General features: G+C 45.7%; 1 protein-coding gene and 1 long non-coding RNA gene across 7 annotated transcripts in view; one reads left to right on the top strand and one right to left on the bottom strand.

Annotated features, from left to right (window-relative positions):
• The window catches only part of rad51b (RAD51 paralog B), a 701,871-nt gene that overhangs the window by 432,472 nt on the left and 247,285 nt on the right, over positions 1-22,114 (bottom strand). The window lies entirely within an intron of this gene.
• LOC137326272 (uncharacterized) overlaps positions 1-22,114 on the top strand; it is a 133,235-nt gene that overhangs the window by 27,514 nt on the left and 83,607 nt on the right. The window lies entirely within an intron of this gene.

The following is a 22,114-nucleotide window of genomic DNA, read 5'->3' as shown; positions in this document are numbered from 1 at the left end:
GCAAGGATCCCAAGGCACAGACACCTTAAGAAGAGGTGGAAAGAATATAGGGGGCAATCCAGGGGGAGAGGGGGAACATATCCCAGGGCAAAATAATTTGTTCCGTCACCCCTTCCCCCATCCTCACCCTCACCGCCTGCACCTATGTCACCAGGTTCAACAATCACTCCTGGGGTTGAGGTTGTAAACAGATCAATGCATTTTTGCAGGCACAGCATAATGTTCGATTATACTACAACCCAAATGGTAAAGGAGATGCAGCTGGTGGTAACCTACTTCTTCCTTCTGGGAGTGCTACAACTTCATGGAAGTGATAGACAGGATATTCAGGGAGCAGCACTCTTTCTGCACTGCAAGGACATCCACTGCACTCTGGAGTGTCAAGGACTCCCAACACCTTCATAAACACCAACGCTGTGACATCCCAACCCATGCCTGTGAATCAACCTGTAATGAAATCCTTGTATATAATGCTGACTCAGCAAGTTTTTTCCAGTGATGGAGAGCCAGGAAGATCCCAGATCCGTTTCTTGCTGGAGTGGAGGTAAGGGACAGTATAAGACATAAGGAAAGGGCATACAAAAAGGCAAGAAATGGCACAGATCCTGGCGAATGGGAAAGATACACAGATCAACAAAGGGTCACAAAACAGATAGTAAGAGCTACAAAAAGAGAGTATGAAAAGAAACTTGCAAGGAATATCAAAACCAATACGAAGAACTTTCATAGTTCTATTAGGAAAAAGAGGAGCAGTGTTGGCCCCTTAAAAACTGAAAATGGGGATATTGTCATTGACAATGGGGAAATGGCGGACATGTTGAACAATTACTTTGCGTCAGTATTTACAGTAGATAAAGAGGATAGCATGCCGGAAATCCCAAGAAAACTAATATTGAATCGGGGACAGGCACACAATAAAATTAACATAAGTAAAACAACAGTAATGAAGAAAATAATAGCACTAAAGAGTGACAAATCACCAGGACCAGATGGTTTCCATCCCAGGGTTTTAAAGGAAGTAGGTGAGCACATTGCAGATGCCCTAACTATAATCTTTCAAAGTTCTCTAGATTCAGGAACTGTCCCTCTAGATTAGAAAATTGCACGTCACTCCGCTTTTTAAGAAAGGAGAGAGAGGGAAACCAGGGAATTATAGACCAGTTAGCCTAACATCTGTTGTGGGGAAAATGCAATAGTCTATAATTAAGGATAGGGTGACTGAACACCTCGAAAATTTTCAGTTAATCAGGGAGAGCCAGCATGGATTTGTGAAAGGTAGGTCGTGCCTGACAAACCCCACTGAATTTTTTTGAAGAGGTGACTGAAGTAGTAGATAGGGGAATGTCAATGGATGTTATTTGTATGGACTTCCAGAAGGCATTTGATAAGGTCCCACATAAGAGACTGTTAGCTAAGTTAGAAACCCATGGAATCGAGGGAAAAGTACGGACTTGGTTAGGAAGTTGGCTGAGCGAAAGGCGACAGAGAGAGTAGGGATAATGGGTAGGTACTCACATTGGCAGGATGTGACTAGTGGAGTCCCGCAGGGATCTGTCTTGGGGCCTCAATTATTCACAATATTTATTAATGACTTAGTGAAGGCACAGAAAGTCTCATATCTAAGTTTGCCGATGACACAAAGATTGGTGGCATTGTAAGCAGTGGAGATGAAAACATAAAATTACAAAGGGATATTGATAGATTAGGTGAATGGGCAAAACTGTGGCAAATGTGAGGTCATCCACTTTGGACCAAAAAAGGATTGAACAGGGTACTTTCTAAATGGTAAAATGTTAAAAACAGTGGATGTCCAATGGGACTTAGGGGTTCAGGTACATAGATCATTGAAGTGTCATGAACAGGTGCAGAAAATCATCAATAAGGCTAATGGAATGCTGGCCTTTATATCTAGAGGACTAGAGTACAAGGGGGCAGAAGTTATGCTGCAGCTATACAAAACCCTGGTTAGACCGCACCTGGAGTACTGTGAACAGTTCTGGGCACCGCACCTTCGGAAGGACGTATTGGCCTTGGAGGGAGTGCAGCGTAGGTTTACTAGAATGATACCCGGACTTCAAGGGTTAAGTTACGAGGAGAGATCTCACAAATTGGGGTTGTATTCTCTGGAGTTTAGAAGGTTAAGGGGTGATCTGATCGAAGTTTATAAGATATTAAGGGGAATAGATAGGGTGGACAGAGAGAAACTATTTCTGCTGGTTGGGGATTCTAGGAGTAGGGGGCTCGGTCTAAAAATTAGAGCCAGGCCTTTCAGGAGTGAGATTAGAAAACACTTCTACACACAAAGGGTGGTATAAGTTTGGAACTCTCTTCCGCAAATGGCAATTGATGCTAGCTCAATTGCTAAATTTAAATGTGAGATAGATAGCTTTTAGCCAACCAAAGGGATATGGGCCAAAGGCAGGTATATGGAGTTAGATCACAGATCAGCCATGACCTTATCAAATGACGGAGCGGGCTCGAATGGCTGAATGGCCTACTCCTGTTCCTATGTTCCTATGGAGTTGCTTGTACTCAGCATGAGCTGTAGAATAGATGTCAGAAGCGGTCTGGTTTGCAAAGGGGAATGTCAGTCACGGTTAAACCTCGGATCACTACCAACAACCCCTGTTGGAAAGTGTGTGTGCTTGTGTACGTATGTGTATATGTGTACATATGGGAGTGTGTATATATGTGTGTGCACGTGTGTATATGTGAGTATATATATATGTGTATATATGTGTATACATGTGTGCACATGTATGTGTGTCTGCATTTGCACGTGTGGATGTGTGTATATATATATATATGTGTGTGCATGTGTATAGGTGTGTGTGCAGCACGTGTATATATGTGCGTGCGCGTGTATGTGTGTGTGGGCATATATGTGTGGATGTGGACATGTGCACGCGCGCGTGTGCGCATGCGTATATACGTGCGTGCGTATGTGTATATATGTGTTTGCTTGTGTGTGTGTGTGCGTGCGTGCGTGCGTGCGTGACATTGGCCGAGGACAACCGGACTCAGTTAAGATGCCTCCTAAAGCCAATTGCCTGCCTACACTCACTGGCCTCACATAATGCCCACTTAGAAAGGCATTGGAGACCAACCTGTGGAAGCGCACCAGAACGGAGCCAGAATGCTCACAAGAGATGGGAAAGAATGAATACTGCGCTGAGGGATGCATTAGCTCAGGACACTGGAGAAGCAACGAAGCAGCATGTAACACAGCGTTTAAACCAACCTCTCCATGGAGTGTTCATCAATACTGTGGAGGCATCAATCAGTTCCCAGGCTTCTGTCACAGCGTGAAGAGAAAAAGGGTTACTGAGTGACAGTGTGAGGGAGCTGGATTAACATCAGTAGAGATACAGTCTCACCGGGTTTGGTAGCACAGTGGTTATGTTACTGGACTAATAATCTGGAGTCGTGAGTTCAAATCCCGCCATGGCAGCTGAGGAATTTAAATTCAATTAATTAAAAAAAAACTAGTAACTAGACCTGCCGTCCTTATCCGGTCTGGCCGATATGTGATTCCAGACCCACAACAATGTGGTTGATTCTTAATCGCCCTCTAAAATGGCCTAGCAAACCCCTCAGTTGTACAATCTCACTACAAAAAGTCATAATAAGAATAAAACCGGACAGACAACCCAGCATCCGACCACGAGGCACCGGACACGACAAAGGCAAACCAAGCAAACCTGCAAAGTCCTCCTCACTATTATCTGCGGACTTGTGCCAAAATTGGGAGAGCTGTCCCACAGACCAGTCAAGCAACAGCCTGACATAGCCATACTCACAGAATCATACCTTTCAGCCAACGTCCCAGGCTCTTCCATCAACATCCATGTATGATCACCACCGCCAGGACAGACCCACCAGAGGTGGCGGTACAGTGATATACAGTCAGGAGGGGGTGGCCCGGGAGTCCTCAATATTGACTCTCCGCGGACCCCATGAAATCTCAAGGCATCATGATGAAGTCCCGTCTTCACATTGAGGACACCATCCAATGCGTTGTGTGGCACCACCACCGGGCGAAATGGGATAGATTCAGAACAGACCTTGCAGCTCAAAACTAGCGCGATGGGCCATCAGCAGCAGCAGAATTGTATTCCAGCACAATCTGTAACCTCATGGCCCAGCATATTCCTCACTCTACCATTACCAACAAGCCAGGGGATCAACCCTGGTTCAATGAGGAGTGTAGAAGAGCATGCCAGGAGCAGCACCAGGACAACCTGGTGAAGCTACAACATAGGACTACATGCATGCTAAACAGCGGAAGCAACATGACATAGACAGAACTAAGTGATTCCACAAACAATGGATCAGATCAAAGCTCTGCAGTCCTGCCACATCCTGTCGTGAATGGTGGTGGACAATTAAACAACTAACGGGAGGAGGAGGATCTGTGAACATCCCCATCCTCAATGATGGCAGAGTCCAGCATGTGAGTGCAAAAGACAAGGCTGAAGCGTTTGCAACCATTTTCAGTCAGAAGTGCCAAGTGGATGATCCATCTCGGCCTCCTCCTGATATCCCCACCATGACAGAAACCAGTCTTCAGCCAAATCGATTCACTCCACGTGATATCAAGAAACGGCTGAGTGCACTGGATACAACAAAGGCTATGGGCCCCGACAAAATCCCGGCTGTAGTGCTGAAGTCTTGTGCACCAGAACGAGGCGTACCTCTAGCCAAACCGTTCCAGTACAGCTACAACACTGGCATCTACACGACAACGTGGAAAATTGCCCAGGTATGTCCTGTCCACAAAAAGCAGGACAAATCCAATCCAGCCAATTACCGCCCCATTAGCCTACTCTCAATCATCAGCAAAGTGATGAAAGGTGTCGTCGACAGTGCTATCAAGTGGCACTTACTCACCAATAACCTGCTCACCGATGCTCAGTTTGGGTTCCGCCAGGACTGCTCGGCTTCAAACCTTGGTTTAAACCTCAAACCTCATTACAGCCTTGGTCCAAACATGGACAAAAGAGCTGAATTCCAGAGGTGAGGTGAGAGTGACTGCCCTTGACATCAAGGCAATATTTGACCGAGTGTGGCACCAAGGAGCCCTAGTAAAATTGAAGTCAATGGGAATCAGAGGGAAAACTCTCCAATGGCTAGAGTCACACCGAGCACAAAGGAAAATGGTAGTGGTTGTTGGAGGCCAATCATCTCAGCCCCAGGACATTGCTGCAGGAGTTCCTCAGGGCAGTGTCCTAGGCCTAACCATCTTCAGCTGCTTCATCAATGACCTTCCCTCCATCATAAGGTCAAAAATGGGGATGTTCGCTGATGATTGCACAGTGTTCAGTTCCATTTGCAACCCCTCAGATGATGAAGCAGTCCGAGCCCGCATGCAGCAAGACCTGGACAACATCCAGGCTTGGGCTGATAAGTGGCAAATAACATTTGTGGCACACAAGTGCCAAGCAATGACCATCTCCAACAAGAGAGAGTCTAACCACCTCCCCTTGACATTCAACAGCATTACCATCACCGAATCCCCCACCAACATCCTGGGGGTCACCATTAACCAGAAACTTAACTGGACCAGCCACATAAATACTGTGGTTACAAGTGCAGTCAGAGGCTGGATATTCTGCGGCGAGTGATCCACCTCCTGACTCCCCAAAGCCTTTCCACCATCGACAAGGCACAAGTCAGGAGTATGATGGAATACTCTCCACTTGTCTGGATGAGTGCAGCTCCAACAACACTCAAGAAGCTCGACACCATCCAGGACAAAGCAGCCCGTTTGATTGGCACCCCATCCACCACCCTAAACATTCACTCCCTCCACCACCGGCGCACCGTGGCTGCAGTGTGTACAATCCACAGGATGCACTGCAGCAACTCGCCAAGGCTTCTTCGACAGCACCTCCCAAACCCGCGACCTCTACCACCTAGAAGGACAAGAGCAGCAGGCACATGGGAACAACACCACCTGCACGTTCCCCTCCAAATCACACACCATTCCGACTTGGAAATATTCCTTCATCGTCGCTGGGTCAAAATCCTGGAACTCCCTACCTAACAACACTGTGGGAGAACCTTCACCACACGGACTGCAGCGGTTCAAGGCAGCGGCTCACCACCACCTTCTCAAGGGCAATTAGGGATGGGCAATAAATGCCGGCCTTGCCAGCGACTCCCACATCCCATGAATGAATTTTTAAAAAGTCAGTAACACAGGGTGCTGGGGGGAGGGGTTATAGAATCATAGAAGTTTACAACACGGAAACAGGCCCTTCGGCTCAACATGTCCAAGTCGCCCAGTTTATACCACTAAGCTAGTCCCAATTGCCTGCACTTGGCCCATATCCCTCTATACCCATCTTATCCATGTAACTGTCCAAATGCTTTTTAAAAGACAAAATTGTACCCGCCTCTACTACTGCCTCTGGCAGCTCGTTCCAGACACTCACCACCCTTTGAGTGAAAAAATTGCCCCTCTGGACCCTTTTGTATCTCTCCCCTCTCACCTTAAATCTATGCCCCCTTGTTATAGACTCCCCTACCTTTGGGAAAAGATTTTGACTATCTACCTTATCTATGCCCCTCATTATTTTATAGACTTCTATAAGATCACCCTTAAACCTCCTACTCTCCAGGGAAAAAAGTCTCAGTCTATCCAACCTCTCCCTATAAGTCAAACCATCAAGTCCCGGTAGCATCCTAGTAAATCTTTTCTGCACTCTTTCTAGTTTAATAATATCCTTTCTATAATAGGGTGACCAGAACTGTACACAGTATTCCAAGTGTGGCCTTACTAATGTCTTGTACAACTTCAACAAGACATCCCAACTCCTGTATTCAATGTTCTGACCAATGAAACCAAGCATGCTGAATGCCTTCTTCACCACCCTATCCACCTGTGACTCCACTTTCAAGGAGCTATGAACCTGTACTCCTAGATCTCTTTGTTCTATAACTCTCCCCAACGCCCTACCATTAACGGAGTAGGTCCTGGCCCGATTCGATCTACCAAAATGCATCACCTCACATTTATCTAAATTAAACTCCATCTGCCATTCATCGGCCCACTGACCCAATTTATCAAGATCCCGTTGCAATCCTAGATAACCTTCTTCACTGTCCACAATGCCACCAATCTTGGTGTCATCTGCAAACTTACTAACCATGCCTCCTAAATTCTCATCCAAATCATTAATATAAATAACAAATAACAGCGGACCCAGCACCGATCCCTGAGGCACACCGCTGGTCACAGGCCTCCAGTTTGAAAAACAACCCTCTACAACCACCCTCTGTCTTCTGTCGTCAAGCCAATTTTGTATCCAATTGGCTACCTCACCTTGGATCCCGTGAGATTTAACCTTATGTAACAACCTACCATGCGGTACCTTGTCAAAGGCTTTGCTAAAGTCCATGTAGACCACGTCTACTGCACAGCCCTCATCTATCTTCTTGGTTACCCCTTCAAAAAACTCAATCAAATTCGTGAGACATGATTTTCCTCTCACAAAACCATGCTGACTGTTCCTAATCAGTCCCTGCCTCTCCAAATGCCCGTAGATCCTGTCTCTCAGAATACCCTCTCACAACTTACCCACTACAGATGTCAGGCTCACCGGTCTGTAGTTCCCAGGCTTTTCCCTGCCCTCCCTTCTTAATCAAAGGCACAACATTTGCTACCCTCCAATCTTCAGGCACCTCACCTGTAGCTGTCGATGATTCAAATATCTCTGCTAGGGGACCCGCAACTTCCTCCCTAACCTCCCATAACGTCCTGGGATACGTTTCATCAGGTCCCGGAGATTTATCTACCTTGATGCGCGTTAAGACTTCCAGCACCTCCCTCTCTGTAATATGTACACTCCTCAAGACATCACTATTTATTTCCCCAAGTTCCCTAACATCCATGCCTTTCTCAACCGTAAATACCGATGTGAAATATTCATTTAGGATCTCACCTATCTCTTGTGGCTCCGCACATAGATGACCTTGTTGATCCTTAAGAGGCCTTACTCTCTCCCTAATTACTCTTTTGCCCTTTATGTATTTGTAGAAGCTCTTTGGATTCTCCTTTGCCTTATCTGCCAAAGCAATCTCATGTCCCCTTTTTGCCCTCCTGATTTCTCTCTTAACTCTACTCCGGCAATCTCTATACTCTTCAAGGGATCCACTTGATCCCAGCTGCCTATGCATGTCATATGCCTCCTTCTTCTTTTTGACTAGGGCCTCAATCTCCCGAGTCATCCAAGGTTCCCTACTTCTACCAGCTTTGCCCTTCACTTTATAAGGAATGTGCTTACCCTGAACCCTGGTTAACACACTTTTGAAAGCCTCCCACTTACCAGACGTCCCTTTGCCTGCCAACAGACTCTCCCAATCAACTTCTGAAAGTTCCTGTCTAATACCATCAAAATTGGCCTTTCCCCAGTTTAGAATTTTAACTTTTGGGCCAGACCTAATATTACATATTACGCTGAGTGACAGCGTGAGGGAGTTGGATTAACAACAGTAGAGATCCAATCCGTAACAAAAACTGTGCATGTTGAATAAACTCCCTCACCCTGTCGGACTCAGTAGTTTTCCAGACCACTAATCCTCAATGATGTCAATAATATGCAGTGTGTCAGAAAATATTCACAAAACAGGCTATACAAACAATGGAAAGAAAAGAGAGATATTGGAGTTCACTAGAAATGCTAATAATTCATAAATGTTCATGATGGTGAGACCACCAAGTGCCGACGGTTATGCCCTCCCTTTAAATGGGGCGAATGCTGAGGAAGGCCACATGCGACTGGGGAATGGCGAATGAATACAGTGAGGCACAGCATGGACTGCTGTAGCGAAATTCCACATCACATCAGGGAGCCTCGGCAATACCAACCAGGAAAGTCAGTGCAGGAAAGCATGGCAAGCTGGGAGGCACAGTGATCCAGTTATGGGATGGAATCATGTGTGTTTGACGTGCTCAGTCATCAGTGATAGATACAGTAAAGAGACAGAGCGAGTGAAATATAGTGTGCGTCAAACACTGGGAACAATAATGGAAAGGGAGGTTTATACATTTATGAAAGTATCACTCAAACTACAGAAAGATGATCTCAGTCTGTTCAACCATCACCCAGATCTCTAACCTCTATTTACTCAGTGACACGTTACTGTTTCGACATGCTACCCTGCCATGAGGCTCCTCTGCTCTGGTCTAAAGAGTGAAATTAATAAACAATCAGAAACCTGGAGCAGTCTGCTTCACTGAAGAGAAAAGGCCCCTTAAGGAGAGAGTCATCAAAGAAAGAACTTGCATTTATATTGTCCCTTTAATGACCTCAGGACATCCCAAAGTGCTTTTTAGCCAATGAAGTACTTTTGAAGCGCAATCACTGCTATTATGTAGGGAAATGCAGCAGGCAGTTTGTGCACCACAAGGTCCCACAAAAAGCAATGAGATGAATGACCAGATAATTTATATTTTAGGTGGTGTTGGCTGAGGGAAGAATGTTGGACAGGACACTGGGAGAACTCCCCCGGTCTCCCTCAAAGAGTACTATGGGATCTTATGTCCACCTGATTAAGAGACCATTATCTGTCTTGAAAGGGCGTCCTCATGCTCAGAGTCCCACTTTGAAAAGTGTTGTAATCATTGTAAAGGCTCTAACAAGCTGTCACCCTTACTGCATCGGTGTGACATTTCTCATTCTTCAGTTGTATAGAGCCTTGGTCAGACCCCCATCTGGAGTACTGCGTTCAGTTTTGGGCACCGCACCTCAAGAAATATGTATTGGCCTTGGAGGAGGTACAGTGCAGATTCACCAGAAAGATACCAGCGCTTAAAAGTGGCATAAACTTTTGGGCATAATCTTAAAATTAAAGCTAAGCCATTTAGGAGCAAAATCAGGAAGCACTTTTTCACACAAAGAGTAGTACAATTCTGGAACTCTCTTCCCCAACATGCTGTGGATGCTGGGGGTCAACTGAAATTTTCAAGACTGAGATCAATAGATTTTTGTAGGGTGAGGGTGTCAAGGGATATGGAGCAAAGGTGGGCAAATGGAGATTAGATACAGATCAGCCATGTTCTAATTTAAAGGAGGAGCAGGTCTGAGGGGCTGAATGGCCTCTTCCTGTTCCTATGTTCCACACAAGCTAGCCAATGGTCCCTTTCATTGAGATTAATGATGAATAAGGCGCAAGTTTGTGCTTAAGGCCCGCATTCAAAAGGAACTGGACAGTCAAAATTCATTTCAATGGACAGTCCATTCTTATAGCAAGCAGATGTTCATCCAAGGTGTGGACTGGGTATGAATCCAAGTTTGGGAGTGATAGGAAAGGTGTTTGTTTCATCATTTCCCCCTTCATGCTCTTCTTCTCTTGAGAAGAAAACTTTGTATGTAGGACCCATCTCACCTCGTCAGACCCTCCCAGGGACAGTGGGTGTGGAGGAGCGAGGAGGACTTATTTTACATTGCAGAGCCATATCCCACCACTCAGATTTTTCTATGGCTGGTCCTGTTTTCCCTTGGGAAGTTTTGCCTCTGACTCACCATGACCACCGAAACGACAGGGTAGCGTTTCCGAGGAATGCACCTGCCAGAATATGGCCTGGATTGCCAATGCAGCCCTGCTCACAGGTATGCTCCGTGATCAGACAGCTTCTGAGGTGGAGCGAACCGCCCAATTAGGAGTGAACTCCAAGCTCTTCCGATGGCTCAGTTGGTAAAGGCAGTGTGTAAATGAGTTATACCAACCAGGACAACAACTACTTGCATTTATTTAGCGCCTTCACAGGAACAATTAGCAAACAAAATTTGACACCAAGCCACATAAGGAGATGTTAGGACAGGTGACCAAAAGCTTGGTCAAAGAGATAGGTTTTAAGGAGCACCTTGAAGGAGGAGAGAGGGGTAGAGAGGCGGAGAGATTTAGGGACGGAATTCCAGAGCTTAGGGCCAGGCAATGGAAGGCACGCTGGAGCGATGAAAATCGGGGATGCGCAAGAGGCCACAAGTGGAGGAGCGGAGAGATCTCGGAGGCTTGTAGGGCTGGGGGAGGTTACAGAGATAGGGAGGACAGTCCCAGATTTAAGTCTTGGTCTATGCTGAGGTCGCTGATCTCGGCTAGGGGTGGCAGTAGGGACACTGCATTGGCAGTGGCAGTGGCTGGTGCGTAGGGGGGTGGGGAGTCGGGGGGATAAAGGTCATTCCACTTCTGATCACTAAGCAGTGAAACTAGCTGGAAAGTGGATGTGTGTGGACAGCAGTTTGGGGCCGGATTGGGCTTGGTCGATATGGCCCTCCACAGCCATCTGGGCCCATGCATGGGTGAGCTACCAAAGTGTACGTGGAACCGGGCCACAGCAAGAGTCAGTGCCTTCAGGAGAGATGGGGAGAAAACAACCCCCAGCCCAGGAAAAAGGAAGAAATAAAACAAGTGTCACAAACACAAACCTCAATCATAGTAAGATACAGCACAGGAGGAGTCCATTCGGCCCGTTGTACCTGTGCTGGCTCTTTGGACGAGCTATCCAATTAGTTCCATTCCCCTGCTCTTTCCCCATAGTCCTGTAAATTTTTTCCCTTCAAATATTTATCCAATTACCTTTTGAAAGTTACTATTGAATCTGCTTCCACCACCCTTTCAGGCAGTGCATTCCAGACCATTACAACTCGCTGCGTAAAAAAACGTTTCCTCATGTCGCCTCTTTTGCCAATCATCTTAAATCTGTGTCCTCTGGTTACCGACCTTTCTGCCACTGGAAACAGTTTATCCTTATTTACTCTATCAAAACCGTTCATGAGTTTGAACACCTCTATCAAATCTCCCCTTAACCTTCTCTGCTCCAAGGAGAACAGCCCCAGCTTCTCCAGTCTCTCCACATAACTGAAGTCCATCATCCCTGGTACCATTCTAGTGAATCTCCTCCGCACCCTCTCCAAGGCCTTGACACCAATTCTCTATTGGCGATGCTTCACATCGAAGTAAACTGGCTCTTTACTTATGAAAGGGTCGAGACTCATGGAGTTGTTGCCCAGCAAAACAGCACTTACAAGGCCATCCCCATCGCAGCACACGGGCTAACAGCTCAGAAACTGTGAGCCTGCCTGGCACTGCGGGGAGCAGCAGGGACCATTTGCTCGTAAACAGAACGAAGATGTCTCATAAAAAATAAGAGGAATTTTATTAAAAAGTAATCGGCACAATATGTGAACTTAAGCCACAAAGTCGGTAATTAAAAACAAGAATACTACAACATTAGCTTCCCACACAACCATCTCAAACTAGTTTTGTTTAATGGTCTTTGAACCGAGTCCTTCTCCCTTACTTACATGAGTCAACGGCAAACTATTTAAAACAAACAAAAATCAGTATCCAAACCCTTTTTGTTAAGTTCAATCCACTTAAGGTCTCCTAAAAGCGCCAATAATTAAAAATAAAGTAATGCTTGGCTGGTATCTCGTTTCACTCGGGTGATCAGAAATAAAAGAGTATTCAGAATAATCAAAAAACAAGGCATAGAAGGTTTGGAACATTAAAGGACCATTATCTTCATAGGGCAATATAATGCATCCCCCAGTTGCCAAGTGGGGAAATGCAATGTCCAGTGAGCTGCTGAGCCGTACAGACCAGAGGGTCCTGGATCCACACCCTGCTCTGTGGTGAGTTAGCTGCTCTCAGCTGGAATCGTGGTCGGGATGCTAAACCATCCTCCGCACTCTGGGTTGAACAGTGGAAATACGAGCTAGGGTTCCCACGCCCGATTGCCGACCAGTGCACAGGGAGCAGCAGATGTGATGCCCTCCATGGTCCAATAGCCTGCCTACACCATCTGGGGTCACACTTCACAAATGGCCAGTTGGATGAGGTGCAGGAGACCAGCACAAGTTCCAATTGTTGATTACCTCAATCATTCCCCCCTCCTCAAGAGCTCTACGCTAGCTGTCCACAATCAAGCAAATCAATCAATATCTCTAAAACTCTCAATTCCTTCCTTGACACAGTTTTTTTTTATATAAGTACCAGTTGGTTTGGAATGAAGTATCTTTTCTGACAAGACTTTCTCAAAATCATGAGGGTTTGAAAGAGTAAATAAGGAGAAACTGCTTCCACTGGCAGGAGGGCCAGTGACCAGCAGACCCAGATTTAAAGTAATTAGCAAAAATGCCAAAGAGGAGATGAGATTATTATTTTTTTTATGCAGCGTGTCGTTATGATCTGGAATGCACTGCCTGAAAGGGTGGTGGAAACAGAGTCAATAATAACTTTACATAGAATTTACAGCACAGAAACAGGCCATTTGGCCCAACAGGTCCATGCTGGTCAGTGTTTATGCTCCACACGAGCCTCCTCCCTCCCTACTTCATTAAAAAGGAAATTGGATAAACACTTGAAAAAGAAAAATTTGTAGCGCTATGGGGAAAGAGCAGGGGGGAGTGGGACTGATTGGATAGCTCTTTCAAAGAGCTCACATGAAAAACGCCAGGAAAATCCTTCGTATTTTTGGTTCAAGAGAAACTGGTTCAAAGGAATAGCCAAATTAAGGAAAGTATTGTTAATTTTTTAATCTGCTGATTCATTTCTGTATAATCATATTTCTTAATAAACCTGCTTTTTTTTTAAGCCTGAACCACATGGTTTGGCAGCAGGATATTTGTCCACCAGTTCAAATAGATCAGGAGCGTATGGTGGCGTCCACAATATTTCCAATGCTTATCCCAGTGGTGTGAGTTTATTGTGGCCTATCAAGTTTTGATTCCTATGAAGTGCTTTCTTATGGAAGCTGACTGTTGGAGAGGTAGGCATAAAGAGCATGGGGAGTCGCTCGAATCATAAAAATATTCATATCCTTTTTGAGGTACAGTGACCAAAACTGCCCATGATTCAAGAATTGGCTTCACCAGTGACCGATAGAACATTATAAGAAAGAAAGAACTTGCATCTATATAGTGCCTTACATGACCACTAAAGTACTTTGGATGTGTAGTCACTGTTATAATGTAGGCAAATGCAGCAGCCAATTTGAGCACAGCAAGGTCCCACAAACAGCAGTGTGATGATGACCAGATAATCTGTTTTAGTGATGTTGGTTGAGGGATAAATATTGGCCAGGACACTAGTAATAAATTATATAATAATAACTTGTTTCCCGCCACATGCATGCCAATACCTGATGGGCCTTACTGTCAACTGCTTCACAGTGTCAGATACATCCCAAAATTATTTTCCTTGTTAATGGACACCTCTACATATTACACACTGTTACTGTTTCATCATGCATTATCTAACATTTATATCCATATTAAAATCCATCCACTATTTCTCAGCCCATCTGCTTAATTCCGCTAAATCCCACAGGTTACTACGAATCTTCTTTTTGCTCACCAGCCCCACACATAGTTTTGTGTCATCAGTAAATGTAATAATATACCATTAACCACTGATACCCTGTTCCACATCATTCACAAACAGTGAATACCTACAGCAGATCTCTGTAGACCACCTCTGGTTACTGCAGAACATTCTTCCTTCATCCCCAAATCTGTCAGTTCTCAATCCATTTAGATAATGCATAATCTATTTGATGGCCTTGATGGTGTCTCGTCAAGCACCATCAGGTCAGGTATAGCACAGGTTGACTGCAGAGAGAACATCCCTCTGTATCCCATCAATCTCGACCAAGTTGGCCTGATGAGTTGCCAACAAACACACAAACATACAGGCATTGAACTGTTCAGTGTCCAGATTAAACATCACCTGTTAGAAAATGCACAAAACTTGGCAGGCCAACTTCAGCACTTAAAATCCAATGAGCCAGTTGATGCTGCCCACACAGGGTTGATAACAACTTACTGCCACAAGTATTAGGCACCATGGGGACAGGAGTACTCTCAGCTCACTGTTAAAGTTGTGCCTCAATGAAACTAGCAGCATGTTACAAAGGAAACACTAAAACCATTTTTCCATACAACGGTGGACAAGGAAAATTAACGACTGCTCTATGCATTACAGTTTGGAAGAGACATATTTCAATCCCCCACAGGGACTACATGCCTATCAGTAACAGCCTCAATAAGGCTGCAGACTAAAATAATTCAGCACTCAGTGTAGTCTTTTATTGAGTGCTAGATCTGGAGCTCTTTCCTTTAATGCCTGACCAGTGCCGGGAAAGAAAATTTTCCCATTTCAGGCATCTACTGCCAGCATCAAACATTCATTCCCAGGCGAGAAACAGCACAGTTAGATAGAGTCCTCTTCCCCAACAATGTGCCTCAGCGCCAACCTCTGAACAACACCCCTCCCGAAAGCATCTGAGTGAATTTGTTACGTTTCCATCGCCAGCCATTCCCTAAGTGCAAATTAGAGCCAAAGAAAGGCTTGTTTTGTCCCTGTGTGTCCATACCCATTGGGAATTGCTTGAACTCATTTCTCATAGGATCCTTCCAGCCAGCAGTGAGGAGAGGCTTTCAAGCGTTAGTCTAGACTGGATTTGCACCACCCAGTTCAAATCCTTTACTTCACACCAAGGGGGAGGAAAGAGAGAAAAGAGAGAAAGGAGACAAGAGCAAGAGAGAGAGTGGAGACAGAGAGAGGTAGAGGAAGAAAGAGGGAGGTAAAGAGAATGTAGAGACAGAGGTAGAAAAGAGAATGGTAGAGAGATTGTTTTGAATTTGATGCTAAATTTAGCAACTCGCCACAAATGAGTGTGCCAGTATTGAGAGTCAAGAGTCTCCCCGAAACAGTATGGGGAGATCTCCCTTTGATGATACATTAGACTGTGTACTGTGGGCAAAAGAGCGACCTCACTGATTACAAGAGAGGTCAGGCCTGTTAGTGGGTGCCACATGACAAGACTGACAAGTGTTTAGTTTAGTAAGAGTAAGTGTACTAGACAAGGAAATACAATCTGTAAACACCAAACACATTGCCCTCTGACCTCCCACTTTAACCCAGTCGAAGGAATTCTGCACCAGAACCAAAACATGGAAGTAGATCGCATTCTTTCAAATTAAAGCTATACTGCAAACGAGGCCAGGAGAAATTGCACGCAGGCCATCCTTTATCTCCCTGCAGCTGGTAACAAGATGGGCTACACCATCAAACAGTACAGCTGACTGCGTACAGCATATCGATGAAGTCTGGTTTTACTCTGAGCCTGTGCGGAGTTAGGGAGCAACGACATCTATCCGTGTGCCGAAACAGCACAGGAACCTGGTAATGGTGAGAACACGGAGAGAGTAATGAAAGGAAAGTAATCACATTTGATTTTATGGTGCGCAAGTGAAGGCTGACAATTCTCGGAGCTTTCCCTGGAGTATCCCTTTCGTTCCTGCAGTATCCATTTAATCCCCGGAATGCTGCTGCTTGATTAATGTTCTTCAGTTCTGGGCATCTAACTCCACTTCAAAGAGATGCAATCAATCCTGTTGATAGTGTGCGAGCCAGAGAGTGTTGAGTCATTCGGCGCTCAAAGGGTTAACCCCATTTCTATCTTCTTCACCGCCCAAATCCCACCCTCTCAAAAATCACATTGCTTGCGACGATCCTTTGTACACGTGTGCATGCTGACCCCAGATCTCCGCATGGAGTTTATTGGGCTATGTGGACAATCAAGAGAGACTTCGCCAATGGCTCATCGGGCCATTCATAGGAGAAGGTCCCAAATACGATGCACAGTATTGACCATTAGCTGATCTAAGGCAGGACTGAGATACGGATGTTACAACTGATTAGGGATGGGGGGGGGGGAACCAGCTATTGTTCCGGCTCCCAACACTATCCAGTGACGCCTGGTGGAAAGCGCATGCAGCAAGACAGGATCCAGCTCTGCATGTGATTCACCCACAAAAAATAGCCAGCTGACATTCTGAGCTCACACAGCCATGGGATGAGGTATTGGAGGGCGGCTAGCAACCATGAAGCTGGGCCCCATCGTTCAGCAGGGGACCAAAGTGGGGAAGGAAAGAACTGCAATGTCCCACATGGCGAATTTCCTTTCTCGGCAGTGCTGCTGATAGTATTCCCAACAATTGTACTTTTTCTCTTCTTATTTGTACCCTTCACTAAGTCAAGATAAGAAGGCCGGGCAGTATAGGGAAGAATAATAAATAAATAAAAGCAATCAATCGGCAGATGAGTCAGGCCTTGCTCTTTCTGGCATTTCTTCTGGCACCTGGCTTTTGAGGGCTGCTGTCAGACGCCTGGGAGGAAGTCACCAGGTTGGGTAAATAACCACAGTGTGATCTCAGAGCAAGAAGGACAACAATAACAAGTTCCTGAACTTTACTTAGTTTAAACGTTCTTTCATTGACTTTATGCACTTGGAGAATTTTCCAACTGCCTTCACAACTCAACGTCAGTTTTGGAAAAGGGACGAGAGAGAGAGAGACAAGAGCAAGGAGAGAGCGCGAGAGTGTAGAGGGGGAGCGAAAAAGAGAAGTAGAGGGAGGAAGAGAGGTAGGGAGTGTAGAGTGAGCGAGAGAGTTAGAGACATAGAGACAGAGACAGAGGAAGAGGTAGAAAGAGAGAGAGGTAAAGAGAGTAGGGAGAGCGTGCACCGAGAGAGAGTGAGCAAGAGAGAAGAGCAGCCAGCAGTGAGGGGAGCAAAGAGAAAGGCAGGTGCATGCAGAAGTGGGCAGTCCACCTCTGTAAGATCGCTGCCATCGGCTACACGACCACTGAGCTCCTGCCACCAACAGTACACCATCAAATGCCAGCTGCCTATCACTCCAAGGCTCTGAAATAAGGACAGAGTTGACAGGTCTGATATTGTGCGGATTTGGCAATGAGCCAGCAGAGGGCTAACCATCTTGTTCCAACGACCGCCTGGAGTATTTTTGCTGGCACCGGTCCTAATAGCTTGTGAGACAAAAAAACTGCACGATAATACATAAAACAAGGGTGTGAGGTAAGAACTGGTTTCACCTGATTCTGTTAAAGTGCAACCCAAACACCAAATGCAATCGATTATTAACCTGCTGGCTGGCACACTGGGTCAAAACTTCAGTCAGAGGTCGTTAATGAATTCAACTTAATGTGTAGGTCACAAAGCATCTTTATAACCCCCAGGGATGGATCGTGAGGCCCACACAGAGCTGGAGGCCAGCAAGTTCATTAATTTTCTTTCGATCCTCCGACTTTGATCGAGAGAGGAACAATGTTTTCTGCTTTGTGCAGCAGTGCATAGCTCTACCCAGAGCACCCAAGTTCTGAAAGGGAGCCTGTGACAGCGACTGTGATGGCAACGGAGGGAAAAGAGAAACCGCCACGGGCTGCAGCGCACTCTGGTGGGCATACCAGGGCTACAGTGCATTTGAGCTGGCAGACAACACAATCTTGTGGGCACAATGGTGTTGAGGTTTCGGCAGCACTTCCCAAACCCACAATCGCCGCCACCTTGACGGACAAGGGCAGCAGATGCGTGGGAACACCATCACCTCCAAGTTGCCCTCTGAGTCACACACCATCCCCACTTGAACATACTTTTTTAATTCATTCTTGGGATGTAGGCGAAACTAGCAAGGCCGGCATTAATTGCCTATCCCTAGTTGCCTTTGAAAAGGTGGTGGTGAGCCGCCGCCTTCTTCGTGAACCTCTTCAGTCCGTGTGGTGAAGGTGCTCCCACAATGCTGTTAGGAAGGGAGTTCCAGGATTTTGACCCAGCGACGATGAAGGAACGGCGATATATTTCCAAGTCGGGATGGTGTGTGACTTGGACGGGAACTTTGAGGTGATGGTGTTTCCGTGCACCTGTTGCCCTTGTCCCAAAACGCTTCACAGCCAATGAAGTATTTTTGAAGTGTAGTCACTGCTGTTATGTAGGTAAACATAACAACCAGTTTGCACATGAGAAGCTCTCAAAAATAGCAATCTGATAAATGACCAGTTAATCTGTTTTAGTGGTGTTGATTGAGGAATAAGTGTTGGCCAGGATGCTGGGAAAGCTCCCCTGCTTAACTTCAAATAGCGGCGTGGGACCTCTGATCTCTCATCTGAATGATAGTACCTCCAACAATGCCGCACTCTCTCAGTACGGCATTGAAATGTCAGCCTGGATTTTTTGGTGACTTTTCATGGTACAGTGCGAGTTAGATACAGAGTAAAGCTCCCTCTACACTGTCCCATCAAACACTCCCAGGGCAGGTACAGCACGGGTTAGATACAGAGTAAAGCTCCCTCTACACTGTCCCATCAAACACTCCTAGGCCAAGTACAGTACGAGTTAGATACGGAGTAAAGCTCCCTCTACACTCTCCCATCAAACACTCCCAGGTCAGGTACAGCATGGGTTAGATACAAAGTAAAGCATCGAGTCTCAACAGCAGCTTTAAACAAACGTCCCTCTGCTGCACTGTTGAGACATTTTTTCTGTTGCAAACGCCAGCCATCCTGTGGCCTTCCTCAACAAGATTCCCAATTTAGTGCAGGGCATTGGGAATTTTTGTGCTGGAGGCCCATTCCCAATCTTGTCAGACCCAAATAGCCAGCCACAAAAGGAGAGTTATAGTCCCATCAGTCTGGTCTGGATTCAATCCCAGGTCCAAAAAGGTCTCTAAGCCATTGCACCACTCAGTTCCCTTTCAGCCCAGACTATGTTACAGCCCCAAAATTCAAAGATAATAGTTTTATTATCAACTGTTCACAGCTTTTCTGTCACATTTTTAATGGCACCCGTAGCATCCGTTGCCCTTACCGACCTACGTCAACATGGCCACCAAATGTGACTCTACCACACTAAAGGAAGAATGAAGTATAATTGGAGCAGGGCTGTCTGAAACTATCAGCAGAATATAACACTGTACCACCGCCTCCCCTTCACTGAAATCCTGCCAAACCAATTACTTCCCATTGTGTATAAATACAGTCAATTCAATCACATTAATTTGGGAGATAAATCCCAATTTAGGAAGAGTATTTGGGATTTGCAGAAAAGGGGGAAATGGGGATTAAAAAGATAAAGAGTTGCCATGGCTAAGAAAATGGTGGAGCAGGGTCGATGGGTCTATTCCCATTCCTAAATACAAGTCCAAGGGAACTAACGATTTCCCACAGATCCACTGCTAAGTACAATTAATATCATCCGTTGGCACATAAAAGTCATCTCTGTGTCTCTCTTGCTACTTTTCTTCTAAAATGATAAGCCTTTCTGTACATCCAATTGTAATGATCCAACTGATACCCCCACTGAGAGTGGCTCGTTCAACACAGAACAGGGATCACCCCAGGGACCTTCCCTTCTATGCAGGTCAGCTACAGGTAAGCTCACAGAACCAGCAATTGTTTGCTTAACAAGTAATAATCGTCAACTGTTGCCTCATCAAGTATTCGGAAGTGCATGCTGTTTAGTTGGGAGCAAAAAAAATTAGTTCAGAACTTTGCATTTAGTTGCCACTGGGGGAGGTGCCATTACTTCTTCCCAAAGTGCATTCTGGGAAGGATGACATCACTTCCACCAATCTATGCTCTGCAGGTGTGCTGTAAAACTGTCCACAGAATTTTGGCTCTTATGCAATTTTGTTTTGTTTTTCTTTCTCCCCTTCCAATGCGATTGATTTTGGTGAGACCTTTCAACAGCAACGGTTTGGTGGTGGTCTCCTTTCAGCTGGATGGGCGGGCATGTCTGGGGCTAGGATTACTGTACGAATGAGTCAGTGCTGCCACGCAGTGTTTTGTAGCAGGAGATGTATGTTCAGGCAGGTCGGTCCCTCCTTTGTTCAACATTGCAACAGTGACCACATTTCACAAAAGTACTTCTTCGGCTGTAAAGCGCTTTGGATGGGCACGATATAAATGCAAGTCCTTTCTTTCTTTCTAACTTCTGTCCTACTGAAGCACAGCTTCCTGACTTAACTCGGTCAGCTCAAGAATTAATAAGACTTGCTGTCAACCATTTCTGGATTCAAAGCTGTGCCCAGCTGCCACGATCGGGCCTCTTGCACATCCCATATTTTCATCACTCCAGCAATGGTGGCCATGCCTTCAGCTGCCTAGGCCCCAAGCTCTGGAATTCCCTCCCTAAGCCTCTCAGCCTCTCTCTCCTCCCTTAAGTCGCTCCTCAAAAGCCACCTCTTTGACCAAGTTTTTGGTCACCTGTCCTAAAATCTCCTTATGTGTCTCGGTGTCAAATTTTGTCTGATAACGCTCCTGTAAACTGGGATGTTTTACTACGTTAAAGGTACTATATAAATGCAAGTTGTTGTTGTTGATGTTGCTGAAATTATTCTTCCCCCTCTTTTTCTGTGAATTTTCTCCCTTTGACAGGGTGCTTAACTCTTGCTAACTCACCCATGTCCACTTTACAGCAGGGGGGTGGGGGTGGGGGGTCACTGGATAGCGATCAGGAACCCTGGCTGGTCTTCTCTGCCATAGCACCGAGCACAAACTGTAGTATCCCAGCGTAGAGCAGACCAACAATCAAATCAGATGGGACATTGATAGGTTAAGTGGGTGGGCAAATCTGTAGCAGATGTAATTTAATGTGGGGAAGTGTGAGGTCATCTACTTTGGACCTAAGAAAGATAGATCAGAGTATTTTGTAAATGGCGAGAAGCTAGGAACTGTGGAAGAGCAGAGAGATTTAGGGGTCCAAGAACAGAAATCACTAAAGGCTAATGGACAGGTACAAAAAATAATTTAAAAGGCTAATGGAATGTTGGTCTTTATCTCAAGGGGGTTGGAATACAAAGGGGTGGAAGTTACGCTACAGCTGTACAGAGCTCTGGTCAGACCCATATGGAGTACTGCATTCAGTTTTGGGCACTGCACCTCAGGAAGGCTATATTGGCCTTGGAAGGGTTGCAGAGCAAATTCATCAGAATGATACTGGGGCTAAAAGAGTTAAATTATGAGGACAGGTTGGATGGACTAGGCTTGTATTCCCTTGAATATAGAAGATTAAGGGGTGATCTAATTGAGGTGCTTAAGAGGATTAAACGATTTGATAGGGTAGATACAGAGAAACCATTTCCTCTGGTGGGTGAGTCCAGAACAAGGGGGCATAACCTTAAAATTAGAGCTAGGCCTTTCAGGGGTGATGTCAGGAAGCACTTCTTCATTCAAAGGGTAGTGGAAATCTGGAACTCTCTCCCCAAGGAGCAGCTGAGGCTGGGGGCAATAAAAATGTCAAAACTGAGAT

Source organism: Heptranchias perlo, chromosome 10, assembly GCF_035084215.1.
Source record: "Heptranchias perlo isolate sHepPer1 chromosome 10, sHepPer1.hap1, whole genome shotgun sequence".
In the NCBI taxonomy this organism is placed as follows: Eukaryota; Metazoa; Chordata; class Chondrichthyes; order Hexanchiformes; family Hexanchidae; genus Heptranchias; species Heptranchias perlo.
This window is presented reverse-complemented; position numbering and strand designations above follow the sequence as displayed.